The sequence below is a fragment of the Budorcas taxicolor genome, chromosome 18 (assembly GCF_023091745.1).
Source record: "Budorcas taxicolor isolate Tak-1 chromosome 18, Takin1.1, whole genome shotgun sequence".
Taxonomy (NCBI): domain Eukaryota; kingdom Metazoa; phylum Chordata; class Mammalia; order Artiodactyla; family Bovidae; genus Budorcas; species Budorcas taxicolor.
Window position 1 is genome coordinate 60,941,125 of NC_068927.1, and position 6,854 is coordinate 60,947,978.

The following is a 6,854-nucleotide window of genomic DNA, read 5'->3' on the forward strand; positions in this document are numbered from 1 at the left end:
AGAGGTATATCTATTCTGTTCTTTTCCGGAGTATTTTCCCATATAGGTTCCTTCAGTGTGTTTTGTACTTTCTTGTGCTATTCAGTAGGTTCATTTGGATGATCTGACAGTAAGTAGTGTGTATCTGTTAATCCATCTTTTATTGTCTCCCTTCCCCAACCTTTTTAAAGAAATAATCATAAACTTATGTTTCTAAGTCTGTGAGGCTGTTTCTGTTTATGAATTGGTTCATTTGAGGAATTTATCAATTCCCCATGTGTGTGATAGTTTGCTTTCTCTCTCATACTGGCTTCGTTCAGTATTGTAAACTCTCAGTCCATCCATGCTCCTGAGAATGATGTTTTTCCATTTGTTCTGATGGCTGAGTGTATTCTGGTGTTTAGATGGACAAGTTCCTCTTCATGTCTCTATTGATGGACACTTTGGTTGATGCTCTGTCTTAGAGATTCAGTAGTGCTGCCCTGGAAATAGGGGTGCAACTATCATCTTCAATTATGCTTTTCTCTGGATATAAAGCAAGGGGTGGCCTTGCCAGATCAGGTAGTAAGTCTATGTTTAGTGTTTTAAGGAATGTCCTTACTGTTTTTCTTGTGGCCACACCCACCCATTTCCTTCCCCACCCACAGTGTAGGAGAATTCCCTGTTCCCCTTGCTCTCGCATCATTTAACTTTTGTAGGTCTTTGGGGAGCTGTCTGAGGGGTGTGAGGTGATACCTCATCGAGGTTTCAATTGACATTTCTGTAAGTGTGGTCCTGAGCATCTTTTCATGCGCTCTATGGCCATCTAGATGCCTTCTTTGGAAAATGTCCATTTAGATCTTAGCCTGTATTCCTGCTGGGTTCATTTTTTTTTTTTTTTAAATCTTGAGCTGTGTAAGCAGTTTGCATCTTTGGAGACGAATTCCTTATTTTTAACTTCGGTTGCAAACATTTATTTTCCCACCTCCAGGGGATCTTCCCAACCTAGGGATCGAACCCAGGCCTCCCGCATTGCAGGTGGATTCTTTACCAGCTTAGCCACTGGGGAAGCTCTCTATTAAATATTGTCAATATTGCTGCCTTGAAAATAGGGTTGCAAGTATCATTTTAAATTAGTTTTTTTCTGGACCTAAGGCAATGGGTGGGCTTGCCCGATCATGCAATAACTATGTTTAATGTGTTTCAGCAATCTTCACACTGCTTTCCTTCATTGCCGCCCCCGCCCCTTTACATTCCCGCCCACAGTGTAGGAAGACTTCTTGTTTGCCTCGCCTTCCTCATCATTTAAACTTCGTAGAGCTTTTGGAAGATGGCCATTCTGAGGGGTGTGCGTTGATACCACGCTGCAGCTTTGATGGGCATTTCTCTAACAGTGATGCGAATCATCTTTTCATGTGCTTTATGGCCATCTGGATGCCAGCTGAAGACAAAGGCCTATTTAGATCTTTGGCCTTTTTTTCTATTGATTGATTTCTGATGTTGAGCTGAATGAGCTGTTTGCATGTTTTTGGAGATGAGTAAATTGTTTTTATTTTTATTTCTAATATAAATTTATTTATTTTAATTGGCGGCTAATTACAATATTGTATTGGTTTTGCCATACATCAAAATGAATCCGCCATGGGTGTACACGTGTTCCAAATCAAGTGTAACCATTCTTCCCAATTTAAGTGTTGCCTTTTTCTTTCATTTAGGGTTGCCCTTGCTGTGCTAAAGCTTTTGAGGTTAATGAAGTTACTTTTGTTGAGGTTTTGTTGTTGTTGTTGTTATCCTAAGAGGGAAACCAAGAACTTGCTGTGATTTATTTCAAAACCTGTCTTGCCCATTTTTTCCTCAAGAAGTTTAGAGTATCCATCCCTCCATTTAGTTCTTTAATCGATTTGGAGTTTCTTTTCTGGATGAGGTTAGGGAGAGATGCAATTTCATTCACTTTTCACTTGTTTCAGGAGCCTCCACAGGATCCTCTGCTCTGGCGGTTAACAATGGACATTACTAGCATCAATGCAGGAGAATTTCTTTCTCTCCAAAACCTCTCCAGCATTTACTGTTTGTAGAGTTTTTGACACGAGCCATTCTGACTGGGACTAGCTCATTCCTAGTTGTTGTTTTTATTTGAATTTCTCTAAAATTACTTCATGTTGAAAGGTTTCCATTTGATTAAAAAAAACAAACAAACAGTGTGATTAAAACTGGCCTCTCAAGATTGGCCTCTTGACCGTCTGCCCTGTTTTGAATTCTTTTCCCCAGACCCTCCCGAGGACGCGAGTTGAGGAGAGGTGTGTTTTCCTTACGTCCCCTCGGTCCATCCTGCTGCTGCCAATGCCACTTTCTCCTTCTGTTGCTGGTTCAATGTATTCCGGTGTCTAGATGGACCAGTTACCTTCATTTCTGTATCGATGGACATTTTGTTGGACACTCTGTCTTCAATATAGTCAATAGTGCTGTCCTAAAAATAAGGGTACACGCACATATCATTTAAATTGTTTAGTTTTTCTGGATCTAAGGCAAGGAGTTGGCTTCCAGGACGTTAGTAACTCCATGTTTAATGTTTTAAGGAATCTCCATGCCTTTTTCCTTCTTGGTCGCATCCACCCATTTACATCCCTGCCCCCAGGGTAGAATGAATCCTTTTCCCCCTGCTCCTGGCAGAGTTTAATCTTTGTAGATCTTTTGGAGGATCCTCACTCTCAGTGATTTTAGCTGATACCTCATTGTCGTTTTGATTTGCATTTCTCCAATCATTAGGGATGCTGAGCATCTTTTCATGTACCTTATAGCGATCTGGATACATTCTTTGAAAAAATATCCATTTAGATCTTTGGCCCATTTCTGTTGTATGTGTGTGTGTGTGTGTGTGTGTGTGTGTGTGAGTGTGTGAGTGTGTTTTGAGCTGCATGCGCCGTTTGCTTGTTTTGCAGATGAATTACTTGTTGATATATTTCCTTGCAAACTTTTTTTCCACTCTGAGGGTTGTCATTTTCTTTCGTTATGTTTTCCTTTTCTGTGTAAGTGCTTTCAAGGTTAATGAGGTCCCTTGCTGAGTTTTTCTTATTTCTATTTTTCTTTATCCTAAGAGCTGGATCCAGAGGGAATTTGCTGTGATTTATGTCAAAGCGTGTTTTTCCTATGCTTTCCTCTAATCGTAGGGAGTAATTGTCTCTCCATTTCTTTAAGGGGCTTCCCTGGTGGTGCAGAGGTAAAAGCATTTGCCTGCAATGTGGGAGACCTGGGTTCGATCCCTGGGTCAGGAAGATCCCCTGGAGAAGGAAATGGCAACCCACTCCAGTATTCTTGCCTGGAGAATCCCATGGACGGAGGAGCTTGGTGGGCTACAGTCTACGGGTTGCAAAGAGTCGGACACGACTGAGCGACTTCACTTCACTTAGTTCTTTAACTAATTTGGAGTTTTTTTTTAAATGGGTAGGGAGTGTTGTAATTTCATTCTCTTTTTGCTTGTTTAAGGACCTTCCTCCCTGTCCTCTGTCCTGCCTATTAACAAGTTACTTTGACCTCTTGACCATCTGCCCTGTTTTTAATTCTTTTTCTAGGACCTATCCCAGGACATTTGTTCAGAACAGGTGTATTTTCTTGTACCTGTTGTACCTGTCAGCACAGGTTTTTCCGTTATTGTTACCAAAAGTAGCCACAAGGCGGCATCATTTTTCATCCTCCACTTTTTTGGGTAATTTATTTTTTTCTGATAGAGTTGATTTCCGACTCTGTTTGTTTTAGGTGTACAGGAACTTGATTCAGTCATAAATAGATGAACCGCTGTTCTTTTGGGGGATCTTTTCCCATGAAGGTTATCACAGTGTGTTTCCTTCAACTTGCTGTGCTGTTCATTTGGTCTTTTAGATGACCTGTTTGATATGTAGTGATGTGAGCATTTTAATCCCTTTTAGTGTATCCCTCCTGCAACGTTTTAAAAAAATAATCATGAGTTGGCTTTTTTAACTCTGAGTCTGTTTCTATTTGCAAATTATTTCATTTGCATGAATTTCTGGCTTCCACCTTTCAGTACTATTTTAGGATGTTTGCCTTTGGTCTCATACCTCAGTGTGATAATCTCTCAGTACATCCATGCTGCTGCTCATGGTAGGTTTTTTTTTTTTTTTTTTTTTTTTCCTGAGTGTATTCCACTGTCTAGATGGGCCAGTTAGTCTTCATTTTTCTGTCAATGGATATTTTGGTTAATGCTCTGACTTGGCTATTGTGAATAGTGCTACCCTGAAAATAGAAATGTACATATTCTTTGGAATTAGGATTTTTTCCAGATCAAAGCAAGGAGTGGTATTGCTGGAAAGTGTGGTAACTCTCTATTTTGTGTTTCAAGGAGCCTCCAGATATTTTCCTTCGTGGCTGCACCCACCCATTTACAACCCTGCCCACGGCGTAGGAGGGTTTCCTGTTCCCCTCGCCCTCGGCAGCACTTAAGCTTCGAAGATCTTTTGAGGATGGCCGTTCTGAGCCGTGTGAGAAGATGGCTCATGGTAGTTTTAATTTGTATTTCTTTACTACTTACTGATGATGAGTATCTTTCCATGGGCTTTTTACCTTCTACGGGGGAGTACAGTTAACCTCCGGAAAGTGGCTTCTTGAAAGTCAGCCCTGTTTTGAATTCTCTTCATGTGATTTACCCCGGAAGATTTCTTTAGGGCTGGTGTCATTTATTTTATTTTATTTTATTTATTTATTTTTTTACCTTCTTGTTAACATTTTTATTATAGTATTTCCTTTTAAATTCATTCAAAACAAACAAAAAAGGAAAACAAAGACAATGGTCCCAGAAGGAATGCACGATTTGTTTTAGTTACAGCACAGAGATTCTTCTCTCAGTGGGAATTGTGCTCTTGGTTTCAGCAATAAGTGAGGGGAAGATCTTGCCCTTTTGAAGTTCTGAGGGGTGCAGGGCGTCCGCTTTATTAAGGGTAGATGGGAAATGCTATCTGCAACCGTCCAAGGCTGGAACGGTCTTCCAGTCACTGTGGCGTCCACCTGCTGTCAGGGTTAGTTCCAGATTTTGAGGAAGCTGTCCCAGGACCCCATCGCCACGGCCATCCCGTCATCAGTTACCCCCAGGCAGCTCACGCGGTTGTCATGCCCGGCCAAGACCCCTGCCCCGTCAGCTTTGAGGGCGTCCCAGACGTTGCAGTTGAAGTCGTCATACCCTGCGAGAAGGAGGCGCCCACTCTTGGAGAAGGAGAGGGAGGTGATCCCGCAGATGATGTTGTCGTCGAGTAGGTCCTGAGCTCCTGGTCCGCACGGAGGTCGAACAGCCGGCAGGTGGCGTCGTCTGAGCCAGTGGCAAATACGTTGCCGTGCGGGAAGAAACAGATGGCGTTGATATCGGACTCGTGGCCGGTGAAGGTTTGCCGGCACACCCCTTCTCGCACGTCCCAGAGTTTGGCTGAAGCGTCACAAGCACCAAAGGCAGTCTGGTGTCCGGAGCGAGTGAAAGGCTCATGACGTCCCCGGTGTGTCCGGTGAATGTGGTCGTCTGCTGGCCAGTCTCGATGTCCCACAGGGCACAGGTGGTGTCTCCAGAGCCGGTAACGATCTGATTGTCATCCAGAAAACGGCAGCACGACAGGTAACCTGTGTGTCCAGCCAGCTCACGATTCACACGTACATTCCCTTCACGAGTTGTCAGATTGTAAATGGATCAGATGTTATCCAGGCCTCCGCAGGCCACGTAGTTCCCAGAAGAGGCATAAGCGCACGTCATGACCCGCGAGGAGCGCAGAGGGATGGCATGGACCTTGTTTGTGGTGTAGCTGTCCCAGATAATAAGCTTACCGTCCTGCGAGGCACTGACTAGAAGCCTGGAGTCGGTGCCCCAGTGCATGGCATAGATCTTGGCCAAGTGTCCCCTCAGCGTCCTCCTGGTGCGCGTCTAGATTCTTCCCGCAGGGTCAGTGTTTGTGATCTGAGAGAGAGTCGCGTCTGCACACGCCTTCCGAGCATCTCTAATTTGGTCTTTAAGCTGTTCGGCCTCCTGCCGTAACTGGTCAAGTTCACTCATCTTCTAATCTTAGTGCTCTTCAAAGCCTCCTCAAAGAATCTGAGATCTTAATTCAGAAGTGCTGCTGGTCTGTTCTCCCAAACATGTAAAACTGTCTGCAACAGAGAAAAGGCTCGACGCCTCGTCCCGCCTGCCGCGTCCGCTCCCGCCGCCGCCGCCGCCTCCGTCCGCCCCTCAGACGCCTCCAGCCATCGGGATGGGCGCGGCGGCCCCTCGGCTGGTGTCATTTAGAGCCGAGCCCAATAGCCCCGGTTTTCAAGTGCTTGTTACAGGGAATGACCACAAAGTGGCAGCATGTCTTCATGCCCGCTCTGGTTACCTGGGCAACCAGAGCCTTAGGGCAAGTCTCGTTTCTGGGTTGTCAATAAGAATGCCTCCCGGGGATCTTCCAGACGCAGGGATTGAACCCCCTTCTCCTACATCTCCTGCATTGGCAGATGGATTCTTTACCACTAGCGCCACCTGGGAAGCCCTAAGGCTTGTGTCTCCTTACTTCTTCCCCCTTCCCCTTCATCCCCCAGGCGGTCCCAATGATTGCAACACCACTCTGCAGAGGGACCTGTCCTCTCAGTGGGGTGACCCTAAGGAAGGAGGCTGGAGGCGGGAACCCCACCACCAGGAGACACGGGGCCCGGGGCACTTTGCAAAGCTCTTCCAGCCCAGAGACCCCACCGTCCTTTGGGGGCACTAGATTTAGTGCTGCTGCAGGAGGGTCCCACAGGATCTGGAGATTGCGGACTCACGCAGAGGGGAACAGGAAGTCCATGTCCACCGGGGTGGGGGGCTGATTGCCTGGCATATCCTCCCCAGCGCCCTCAGCCCCAGGACAGCCCCGCCTGGGGACCCAGCCTGC

The 6,854-nt window shown here is 45.5% G+C and overlaps 1 pseudogene; it reads right to left on the bottom strand.

Moving 5' to 3' along the window:
• Positions 1–4,986: 4,986 nt before the first annotated feature.
• On the bottom strand, positions 4,987–6,064 carry LOC128064127 (guanine nucleotide-binding protein G(I)/G(S)/G(T) subunit beta-1-like; annotated as a pseudogene).
• Between the last annotated feature and the right edge of the window lie 790 nt (positions 6,065–6,854).